The following is a 12,560-nucleotide window of genomic DNA, read 5'->3' as shown; positions in this document are numbered from 1 at the left end:
GTGTTCCACGTCCTGGCGGCGAGGTGGGAGAACGATCTGCCACCGCCAGTCATTCTGTGGATGCGTGGGACAGTGACAAGGGCAAAGTCGGCGGAGCCAAGCTGTCGGGTCGGGTGTAGAAGGAGAGCCATCTGTTGAGGTGATCTGGTCCCGTGTTGTGTAGTGCCTGGTAAGCATGGGTGAGGAGTTTGAACGTGATTCTCTTGTTGACGGGGAGCCAGTGCAGGTCTCTCAGGTGGACTGCGCTGTGACTGCGTTACAGCAACCGTCTGGTTGGGACCAAATCTCGCCTCTTGGTGATCATTGCCAGAGAGGTTTGCCATTTTTGCCTTTCACAGAAAATATTTGTGATAGCTGAGTATCTTCCAGGGAAGGACAATCTGGTTGCAGATTGTAACTCTGTTTTTTGATGGACTCCAGCAATTGTAAGCTCCATCCAACTATCTTTCAAAAGATCATGCTTATTCACGGTCCCTGTCATAGGGATCTTTTTGCATCTCGTCTCAATTATCAGCTGCCAATATTTTACAGTAAGAGACCGGACCAGTTAGCTGTGGCAATGGATGTGTTTCTGCAAGATTGGTTGAATCGAATGAACTATGCCTTTCCTCCGTTCAGCATGATACCAAGAGTGGCAATGTTTACGAGGCGTCAATCAGCTTCGTTGATTCCTATCACTCCAGTGTGGAGTAGTCAAACTTGGTTTCCATACCTTCTCTAGTTATCTATTGCTCTTCCCTTTCTGCTCCTGAGCTTCCTTCATTTCCTCTGGATCCGGTGGGATCCCCCCATCCTCTTCTGTTAGCGGGTCAACTGACCCTCAGGGCCTGGAAGATTTCAGGAGACCTGGCTAGGAGCAGGGCATTTCGTTTTCAGCTACCTCTTTTATACAACAAGCTTGGGCTCCTTTCACCCATAAACAATACTCTTTGGCATGGAAGAAGTGGGTGGGTTGGTGCCTTCGAAGGGGGATCCAAACTCAAAGACATGATAAATTTCTTGTCAGAGTGTGCTGACAAAGGTTTATGTTACAGGTCAGAAAATAACTTCAGGTCCGCTATTTCTACTTGTCATGACTGGATATTTAGTAAACCTGTAGGTCAACATCCCTTTATATGTGAGTTACTTAAGGGCATTAGGGTAGCTAACCCTCCTAAACCGTGTTACTCTCAATTGTGGGATGTAAATGTTGTGTTATCATTTTGGATGCCTGGCCGGATAATTACATGTTGTCTATGAAACAGCTATCTGCAAAACTGACCATGCTATTGTGTTTAGTTTCCTGTCTCAGAGTCTCTGATGTGAGGGCTCTAGATTTAGCAGGTATGTTGTTTTCTCCTACAGGAGTTTTGTTTCTTATGTCAATGCGCACAAAATGTATGTCTACTTCTATTGATTATCCTGCTTTCCCTCATAATGAAAATCTTTGTGTTGTCAAGTGTTTAAAGGCATATAAAGAACACACAGCTAGTCATAGATCTGATCCGTTAGGTCTTCTTTTAATTGTTATTCAGAAACCTTTTCGTCCAGTCTCGACCACCACTTTGGCACGTTGGGTCCGTTGGATTATGTCTGAAGCAGGCATAGATGTATCTGTTTATGGTGTACATCCCACCATAGGAGCCATGACTTCTAAAGCCTTTTTGTTGGGTTCTAGATTGGAAGACATTTTGCGTGCATCAGATTGGTCAAGTGATTCCATGTTTAAAATGTTTTATTTTAAACCAGTGGTACATGTTTCTTCTTTGGTTGTTGATCAGCTTTGAACCAGCATAATCAGAGCCTCTGGTCCTGACATAGAATACAAACTTTTCTAGCTTTGCAACAAGAATTTTAGATTCTATTAAGGACAAGGAGGCGAGGATTATTCCACCCGTTGGGACAAGATACCATGCTGATTATTTTAAGTGATTATGTTGCTTTGATTTGTGAAATGATTTTGCCCTCCCTTGATTGAGTCTGTTGGAGTTGAAAGGGTACATATATGTTCTTTTATTTCAGGAAATGATCCCAAACATTTGTAATGTATTGTGGACCTCAGGTTTTCGTTGAATGCAAGAGTTATATCTAAGTTATCTTGGAACTGAAGACTTCCATGGGATCGTGTTGGATACTTCATCTTCTGGAGTTGCTGTGTGGCAAAGAAATAAGTTTTATGTTGTCTCTCTATTTTGTAGACTGTGTTGGGCTACTATTGATGGATTATATGAGAGGTGTGATTCAAAGCCTTATATTATAGTGTGTTTTCTTTTATAGATTCTAGAATATTACCTTTACTGTTTTTCTATTGGCTGCTGTTTTGGAGTAGTAAAGATTGAGACGCATAATCCTCGCCTCTGTGTCCTTAATAGAATCTAAAATTTTTGTTGCAAAGCTACAACATTTTGTACTCACCTGAATGTTTTATCATTCATGAGTGAGCAGCTGAGTCAGTAGTCACTCAGTAACATCTGGCTCCAGTGTCTGAACTCACCTGAATGTTTTATTATCCAATGAGCGAGCAGCTGAGTCAGTAGTCACTCAGTAACATCTGGCTCTAGTGTCTGAACTCACCTGAATGTTTTATTATTCATGAGCAAGCACCTGAGTCAGAAGTAACTCAGTAACTTCTGGCTCCAGTCTCTAGACACCCCTGAATGTTTTATTATTAATGAGCGAGCAGCTGAGTCAAGAGTCACTTTGTAAATTCTGGCTCCAGTGTCTCAACTCACCTGAATGTTTCATTATTCAAGGAGAGAGCAGCTGAGTCAGAAGTTACTTCTGGCTCCAGTGTCTGAACTCATCTGAATGTTTTATTATCCAATGAGCGAGCAGCTAAGTCACAAGTTACTCAGTAACTTCCAGCCGCAGTCCTTTGCCCCACCCACCCACCGGGACAGGCATAAAATTCTTGACCAATAGGGAGGCGCACAGTTTTCTTTCCTGTTTGGAACAGGATTCGCAGGTGACGCTGAGGTGAATGTCAGGGGTTGCCTTCATCTTGCTGCTGGGCCTCCCTTCTACATGGCATTAGGGTTCCCGGTGGACGCCGTGGGAGATCCAAGTGATGGCGGGATTGTGCTGGCCTCCCAACTGGTCCACAGGTATGTCACGGTACTGCTGGGTGGTGACTGGGGGCTCTAGACTGTTTTTCTGCAAATGCAGTGAGCGTTCTATCCCTGAGGTGGGTTGGCTTACACTTGGGCTTGTTCTGTATGGCGACAGCCCCTTCATGGATGGGGGGTCTTTTCTTGGCACATCTTTGTTCTGAGACCGCCTGTAGTATGATCCATGTCATGGGCAGTGTTTGATTCTGGGGGGTAGCATGGCTGCGTTGTACCACCATTATGTTGAGTTGGTTTGATTGCTTCTTCCGCGTTCTTAGGAGTTGCATGTGATTTCTCCGCTGTTTTGGTCCCGCAGCAGTGTTATAAGAGGTTCTGTTACTGGTGGGCCTTTGTTGCTTGTTCTTGGATGACTGTTTAGCTGGGCCTGTTTTTCTGTGATGGGGAAGCATTCTGCTAAGAGGCGCCATTGTTCCACCAGCTCCTCAGCTTCCTCTTCTTCCCCCTCTGCTGCAGTGGGGTTGGCTCATTCCCCTCTTCCATGGTAGAAGAAGGTAGCCAAAGAGAAGAGACTGAGGCAGTTGATTGTGGATACGTTGCCTTCTTTGACTAGCAAGAAGTCTGGTTCCCGTCTGGTGCAGGACTTATGTTCCGATATTTCTAGTTACTCTTCTTCTGAGGTATCCTCTCACTGCACTGACCAGAGGGGGAAATATATTTCTAAGGACATGCTGCCTGCTTTACTGAGTCACGTCCGTATTAATATGGGTTTCCCGGACAACGCTGTGCCAGGGACTTCTCAGGACTCTGTATTGCCTCAGTTTAAAAGACTGCCTAGACTGGACCTCCCACTGCATCAGTTTGTCATGGATGTGGTTTTGCAGGAATGGAAGGATCCTGACCGTATTGCTCTTCCTCGATTCATGGCCAAACTGTGCCCCTTGGAGGATATGGAGGAGATGTTGCCTGGATTCTGTGGCGGCCAGTCTGGTGGGTAGGTCTTGCATGGCAGAGAAAAACATCCTGAAGGATGGTGCTGCTAAGAAGGTGGACTCTTCTGTGAAAAAGGCATATTCTGGGGCAAATCTTGCTTTGCAAGCTGGTGTCTACAGGTCTTATGTGTCTCAGTCCCTTTTGTCTGACTTTAAAACTCTGTTTGCCACCATCCAGGATGGTGGTTCCTACACGGATCTTCTAGAGTCTATGGAGCAGCAGGCTGAATTTTTATCAGATATTGCCTTTGACTCAGTGAAGGCCCCTGCTATCTCCTGTGGTGCTTCTGTGGCAGCCCATTGCAATCTCTATTTGAAGAATTGGAATATGGACACTGCCCAACGTTCCATGGCCTGTGTCTGCCTTATAAGGGGTCCCGCCTCTTTGGCAATGAGTTGGAAGAGTGGTTACATCATGTGTGTAAGGAATGGAAGCATTCCCTTTAATTTCGGAAGCCTCAGCTGTACAGGCCTTCCTGGGGGGGGGGGCTCATCAAGGTCTTTTCAGCAGCCTTCCTGCAGACAGGCAGTGAGGCCAGGGAGTCAGAAGTCCTGTACTAAAGGCTTGCCTGGAAAGTTTCAGAAGCACTCCCACTTGGATCCCTGGGGTTCCCTCTGTTGTGGGAGGGAAGCTTCATTGTTTTCTGGACCCTTGGGGGGTCATTACAACCCTGGTGGACGGTGTTAAAGCGGCGGTAAGACCGCCAACAGGCCGGCGGTAAAAACATGGGAATTATGACCGTGGCGGAAACCGCCAACAAAGACAGCTACTTTAACACTCCGACCACCACGGCGGTACAGACAAACAGCGCGGGGGTGACACCAACAGACAGGCGGGAGACAAAGTACCGCCCACAGTATCACAACCTACCAATCCGCCACCTTTTCCGGGGCAGATTCACCGCGGATAAAAACACGGCAGAAACAGCCATTTCAAAGGGAAAACGCTCACCTCTACACACTCCACGAGGAACGACGACACCATGGAGCCGGAACTCCATATTCTTCCTGTACTAGTCTTCCTGCTCCTATACGACGATCATCAACGCCGGCAGCGAAGACACCGGTGAGTACTGCACCTACGACATAGGGGAGGGGGAGGCAAAAGACAGGGACACACATGCAACACCCCCACCCCCACCCCGACCCTCACCCACTACAACACACACACCAATGCATATCCAAACATTACAGTAACAACCCCCAACCCCCCGGAAGAATGCAAAGACAAAAGGAACAAAAGGAAATGAGTGGAACCATTGTAATATATCAAAATACAGTAAGCAAATATATACATATATATATATATATATATATATATATATATATATATATATATATATATATATACACATCAAACAAAATATACACCACGATTAGTAGTGCAGGTAATGCACCATTCATTGTCCGTGGACCACTGGGCCCAAAATGCATGGGCGATGCCTACACTAGATACCTGATCAAAACAGAGAGAACACTGCTGGGGCATCAGATAGAAATACAGCAGGCACCTCAGGGGGAAGGGAAGGGGGGGCACCTCAGCCGGATGAGTGCACAACGCCAGATCCACAAGGGGGCTCCATGCCCATTGATGTATCCTGGGGAGTGCAAAGCCAAAGTCTCTCAAGTCTCTACAGTGGGTGGGTTGCCCACTGTACCATCCTGGGGAGTGCAAAGCCAAAGTCTCTCAAGTCTCTACAGTGGGTGGGTTGCCCACTGTGCCATCCTGGGGAGTGCAAAGCCACAGTCTCTCAAGTCTCTACAGTGGGTGGGTTGCCCACTGTACCATCCTGGGGAGTGCAAAGCCACAGTCTCTCAAGTCTCTACAGTGGGTGGGTTGCCCACTGTACCATCCTGAGGAGTGCAAAGCCACAGTCTCTCAAGTGGATAACAGACTCCACTGGTTCTGGAGGGGGACTGGAGCCCAGAGTGCTTTATCCTGTGAAGGACAGAGGTAGTGGATGCATGTCTCCACTGGTTCTGGAGGGGGACTGGTGCCCAGAGTGCTTCATTCTGTGAAGGACAGAGGTAGTGGATGCATGTCCCCACTGGTTCTGGAGGGGGACTGGTGCCCAGAGTGCATCACTCACCCCGTGACGGTCCCTGTTACGTCAGTGCCCCTGCCGCCCAAGGGCTAGCGGGCTTGAGTTGGCGGTCTTTGCCCTGTTTAGCAGAGCTTGCCATGGCGGTCTTTGCCCTGTTCAGCGGAGCTTGCCATGGCGGTCTTTGCCCTGTTCAGCAGTGCTTGAGTTTGCAGTTCCTGACCTGTTCAGCGGTGCTTGTCCTGTTCAGCCGTGCTTGCCATGGCAGTCCTTCATTGCCAAGCTGGGCTGGGGCTGCTGGGGCCCTCCTGGGCAGCTGGGCTGTGTCTGGTGGTGGCCTCCTGGCCATTGACGATCGGGCTGCCCTCCTGGGCACTGACTCTGGCGGTGACCTCCTGGCCAGTGACGATCGAGCTGCCCTCCTGGGCAATGACTCTGGCGGTGGCCTAATGGCCAGTGACGATTGGGCTGGCGGTGGCCTCCTGGGCAGCGGGGATGATGGCGGTCTTCTCCGCCGTGCTGCTCCTCCCAGACTTTGGCGATTTCTTCTGCCCCTTCCCCACCTTGGGAGTCGACACTCCCCCCGGGACCCTTGTGAGCGGCTTTGCTGGCTGGAGTCTTCCCCCTGTCCCGCCGGGCACTGTCCAACTGTCCAAAGAGGTCAAGCTTGGTCAGGAAAAGTTTCTTAGGAACTCTGGGACGGGTAGCTGGAGGGGGTTTGGGATTGGAGGAAGAGGTAGTGGTTGTAGGAGGTGTACGTTTGGTGACTTTGGGTGAAGGTGCTTGCGCTGGAGGCTGTCGTGAGGCGGATGGCTGTTGGGTGGGTGTGTGCCTGCGTTTGTATACTTTGGGAGGGGGCGTCATAGACGCACTGGGAGAGGACACAGGGGACGTGTAAATGGTAGTGGGGGTGGTGAGTGCACGTGAACGGGGTGTGGTGGTGGGAGTGCTGGTGCGGGACGTAGTGGCTGTAGTGGTAGTGCATGCAGGTGAGAGTGTACAGTAGACGAGACTGGGAGGGAGGAGGGAGACAACGAGGAGGGGGACACAGTGGAGGCAGTGGATGTTGCTGTGTCTGTATGTGCGTGATGCTTGCGTGAGTGCCTGTGGGATGTGTGGTGCTTACGTTTGCCTGAGCTTCCCTTGTGTGGTGAGGTGTGTGCATGCTGGTCTGATGGTGTGCTTGGGATAGGCTGGGGTACAGGGGATTGGGTCTGGGTGGAGGGGGAGACTAGACACAGGGACAATGGCTGCCATCAGTGCTGAGGCCAGAGTTTGCAGGGTTCGATGAAGGGCAGCCTGACCAGAATGAATGCCCTCCAGGAATGCATTTGTGTGTTGCAATTCCCTTTCTACACCCTGGATGGCATTCAAAATGGTAGACTGCCCAACAGTGAGGGACCTGAGGAGGTCAATGGCCTCCTCCCTGAGGGCAGCAGAGGTGACAGGGGCAGGGGCTGAGGTGCCTGGAGCGAAGGTGATGCCCATCCTCCTGGGTGAGCGGGCACGGGGCGAAGGCTGAGGGGCTGCTGGGAGGGCGGTGCTGGTAAGGGGGGTGGCGGCTGTACCTGTAGAAGTGGGGGGCACAGATTTTGCCACCACCACAAGGGGAGCTCCCATCGGAGGACGAGTCCGTGTCGCTCGTTGCAGATCCTGTGACCGCCGTGAAGCTCCCCTCGCCCTCCATTCCACTGGTGTATTCCGAGTCCATGGTGTGGCCCTCCATGGCCATGTGGGATGCAGCTCCCTCGTGCTCCGGTGCCACTGTACCTCCGCCTGATGATGCTGATGCACACAAGAACAGGGAGACCACAAAAAGGGGGGGGGGGTCAGAAGAAAGACAGGTTGAGTGCATGGCTTACCGATACCGTTGGTGGACAATACAGACACAGCAGCCCCCTGCACTACGCCGCACTGTTGGGCTCTACAGATGCAATTCCTGGGATATAGCCTACTTGGCTATGGTCGACATCTGCACACATAGATGACACAGGGGCATGTATACCTGTACTTGGCACTATACAGAGGTGGGGTGGGGTGCCACATGGCCTGCATTACGGAGGCGCCTAGCCTACGGAACTCGCCCTGGCCTGGGGAAACCCACAGCCCTCCTCCCCCACCCAGACACCTTCACTGCACGCAAAGTCCGCTGAATGATGTTGTACTCACCCCCTTGTGTCTGCTGTGATGCCCTCAAGCGCCCATCCAACTCAGGGTAGGCCACCACCAGGATCCGGAACATCAGGGGGGTCATGGTTCGACGGGCACCCCTCCCACGTTGGGAGGCCATCCCCAGCTGAGCCTCCGCCGTCTTCTTGCTCCAGCGGCGAATGTCCTCCCATCTTTTCCGGCAGTGGGTGCTCCGTCTGTGGTGGACCCCCAGGGTCCGGACGTCCTTGGCGATGGCAAGCCAAATATCCTTCTTCTGGTGGGCGCTAACCTACATGACATGTACAGGACAAGAAGGGAAGTCATTAACAACTGCACCGTCAAACTGAGTGGCCCCCATCCCTATCCTTGCCATGTGGCACATGCATTCACCGTCTTTCATGCACTCAGAACTCTGCCCCCTTTCTTCTTACAACCAGCCCTCTCCACAGAGGCATAGCCCATACAACGTGCTCCCTGTGTACTTACCTGTTGGTCTGGAGGACCGTAGAGTAGCGTGCACATGGCCTAATTACCAACTGCGTCACACAGACCTAGGCCTTGTCGCACAACACAAATACAGGCCAGATTCTGTGTATGAATGGTGTTCTGTGTAGACTGTGGGTACATACCTCTGAGTTGTTTGACTCTGTGGTCACTGTTGTCCTTCCTAGGCACCGTCCGCTGGGACATGTGAGGAGATGTCGGAATCCTCCAGTGTACCGACCGCTGGTGGACCTGTTGACAATGGAGGAGCGACATTTGATCATCACCTACAGGTTTGACCGTGCCACAATCCAGGAACTGTGTACCCAGTTGGAGCCAGACTTGATGTCAGCAATCCGCCATCCCACAGGGATCCCCCTCAAGTGCAGGTGCTATCAGTGCTCCATTTCCTTGCAAGTGGGTCATTTCAAACAACAGTGGCCATGGCATCAGGGATGTCCCAGCCTATGTTTTCCAACGTGTTGTCCAGAGTGTTGTCTGCCCTTCTGAAACACATGCGGAGCTACATCGTTTCCCTCAGGTGGAGTATTTGCCTACAGTGAAAGGGGACTTCTATGCCCTTGGACATATCCCCAACATCATAAGTGCCATTGATGGGACCCATGTAGCTCTGGTCCCCCCCACAGGAGTAAACAGGTGTACAGGAACCAGAAGAGTTATCATTCCATGAATGTACAGATGGTACGTTTGGCAGACCAGTACATCTCCCTGGTAAATGCTATGTTCCATGGCTCTGTGCATGACGCCTACATCCTGCGGAATAGCAGTATCCCTTATGTGATGGGTCAACTCCAGAGGAACCGGGTGTGGCTATTAGGGGACTCTGGTTACCCCAACCTCTCATGGCTACTGACCCCAGTGAGGAATCCCAGGACCAGGGCAGAGGAACGCTACAATGAGGCCCATGGGCGGACTAGGAGGATGATCGAACGCACCTTCGGCCTCCTGAAGGCCAGGTTCAGTTGCCTCCATATGACAGGTGGTTCCCTATTCTACTCACCAAGGAAGGTGTGCCAGATCATCGTGGCCTGCTGTATGCTTCACAATTTGGCTTTGCGACGACAGGTGCCTTTTCTGCAGGAGGATGTTCCAGATGACGGTGTTGTGGCAGCTGTGAAGCCTGTGGACAGTGATGAGGAGGGAGCAGAGGAAGAAGACATTGACAACAGGGACTCAGTTATCCAGCAATATTTCCAGTGAAACACAGGTGAGAATACATTCCTGTCTACTACAAGTACTTTCACACTTCTACCTCTATCCTGTCTGTCGATTTCAACCAGTATATGGTAACTGAGTTGTACATTTTCATTACGGTTTCACAGGTGTGGTTTCCAACGTGTGTTATCTGCTTAGATTCCTCATGGACTTGAGATGTGTGACATAGGTATGTTGACATTACATTTGAGAACACATTTTGTCACTGTCATTGCTAATACACTTTTTCAAAATCACAGACTGACTCCAGATTGTTTTGGCTTCAAGGGTGTTTATCGCAGTGCTAAATATTGGAGGGGGGGTTGTAAAATGGTGAGGGGTGATGGTGGAGGAATGTCCATGGCAGAGTCCAGTCTATTAGTCTCACAGGTGCGTTGCCCATATGGGCATAGGAAGTGGAGCTGGGGCAGTTCCAATATGGACAGGGTTACAAAGTGGGACAGTAGGATGATAAACAGGGTGGTCTCATTTCTTGGCGGGGGTCTTGGCATCGTGCTCTGTCTTGTTCCTGGATCTCAGGGGCAGTTTGCGGGGTGGTTCTCCATCTGCAGGGGATGGGGTGCTGGTGTGGTGGTCCTGTGGCGGTGCCTCCTGTCCACTAGCGCCGGCGGAAGTGGTGGGCAGTTCATCGTCCATGCTAGTGTCAGGGGCCCCTTGGAGTGCCACAGTGTCCCTCCTGGTGTTAAGTATCTCCTTCAGCACCCCTACGATGGTGCCCACGACGGTGCTGATGGCTCTGAGTTGCTCCCTGAACCCCAAATACTGTTCCTCCTGCATACGCTGGGTCTCCTGAAACTTGGCCTGTACCATTGCCATCGACTCCTGGGAGTGGTGGTATGCTCCCATGATGGAGGAGAGGGCCTCGTGGAGAGTGGGTTCCCTAGGCCTGTCCGCCCCCTGTCGCACAGCAGCCCTCCCAGTTCCCCTGTGTTCCTGGGCCTCCGTCTCCTGGACTGTGTGCCCACTACCACTGCCCCCAGGTCCCTGTTGTTGTTGGGGTGGTGGGTTATCCTGGGTTCCCTGTAGTGGTGGACACACAGCTGATTGACGTGTCCTGGGGACGGAGGTATGGGCCCGCTGGGTGGGTGCTGTGCTGGTGTTACCAGAGGGTGAAAGGTCTGTGGTGGCCTGTGTCTGGGTGTGGGGAACCGACTGTCCCGAGGCCCAAGATGGTCCAGGCTGGTCATCTGGATCCAGATGGACAGAGATGCTGTCATTACTGTGGGCCTCTTCTGTGGGTGGGGTCGAGATGTCTGGACCCTCCTGTCTGGTGAGGTTGGGTAGTGGTCCTGCAGGGGTGTAAAGTCATGATTATTGCATCTGTGTGTGTCATGGTGTGCAATGGGTGGGTCACCGTGTACCCCAGTGCTAGCATTCATGTGTGGGACCTTGTGTGATGATGGTTTAGGGGGTTGTGTGGGTATGTGCAGTGGGCATGCTTTAGTGATGGGTGTCCATGCTTTGTTGCTGCATGCAGGGCTTGGTGTTGGGATGTGTGGTTTGTGATGTTGGGACATTTGTGAGGAGTTGGAGTGATAGGGGAGGGGGCGAGGGTGGGGGTCTGTGATAGCATGCAGGTAGGTTGAGGGATATGGTAGTTAAAGGTTTGACTTACCAGAGTCCATTCCTCCACCGACTCCTGCGGGGCCCTCAGGATGCAGAATAGTCAAGACCTGCTCGTCCCATGTTGTTAGTTGTGGGGGAGGAGGTGGGGGTCCGCCGCCAGTCCGCTGTACCGCGATGTTGTGTCTGGAGACCACGGAACGCACCTTCCCCCGTAGGTCGTTCCACCTCTTCCTGATGTTGTCCCTATTTCTTGGGTGCTGTCCCACTGCGTTGACCCTGTCGACTATTCTTCGCCATAGCTCCATCTTCCTAGCTATGGAGGTGTGCTGTACCTGTGATCCAAATAGCTGTGGCTCTACCCGTACGATTTCCTCCATCATGACCCTGAGCTCCTCCTCCGAGAACCTGGGGTGTCTTTGCCGTGCCATGGGGTGGTTAGGTGATGTGTGGGGTGGTGTATGTGGTGATAAGTGCGGTGATATGTAGTGGTGTGTTATGTTTTGTGCGTGGAAGTAGTGTGGGTGATGGTGTTGAGTGCCTGTGGCTGCTAGTTTGTGGATGGTGGTGTCTCTCTCTGGCCTTCTTTCAGATTTTTTTGTCGTAGGGGTTTGTGGGTGATGTGGGTGTGTGTTTTATATAGTATAGAGTGTGTGGGAGTGGTGTGTGTATGTGTATCAGGTGTGTGTCTTTCGAATTGTCCAATGTGGTGGTGTTTTGGAGATGTGTGTGTATTTTGAGCCCAGCGGTGTGTACCGCCAATGGAATACCGTGGTTGAAAGACCGCCGCGTGGATTCGTGGGTCATGATAGCATGGGCGTATTTCTGTTGGCGTGACGGTGGAGGTTTTGTTTTCGCCAGTTTATCACTGACCTCCGGTGTGGCGGACTTGTGTGGGTGTCTGAATTTTGTCGGATTTCGGGATGTGGGCATAATAGCTGTGGCGGATTTCCACGGCCACTGCGTTGTGTTGGTGGTCTTCTGCACGGCGGTAAGCTCCCATGATGGAGGAGAGGGCCTCGGGGAGAGTGGGTTCCCTAGGCCTGTCC

Source organism: Pleurodeles waltl, chromosome 11, assembly GCF_031143425.1.
Source record: "Pleurodeles waltl isolate 20211129_DDA chromosome 11, aPleWal1.hap1.20221129, whole genome shotgun sequence".
In the NCBI taxonomy this organism is placed as follows: domain Eukaryota; kingdom Metazoa; phylum Chordata; class Amphibia; order Caudata; family Salamandridae; genus Pleurodeles; species Pleurodeles waltl.
The sequence above is the reverse complement of the archived record's forward strand: the minus strand, read 5'-3'. Positions refer to the sequence as shown.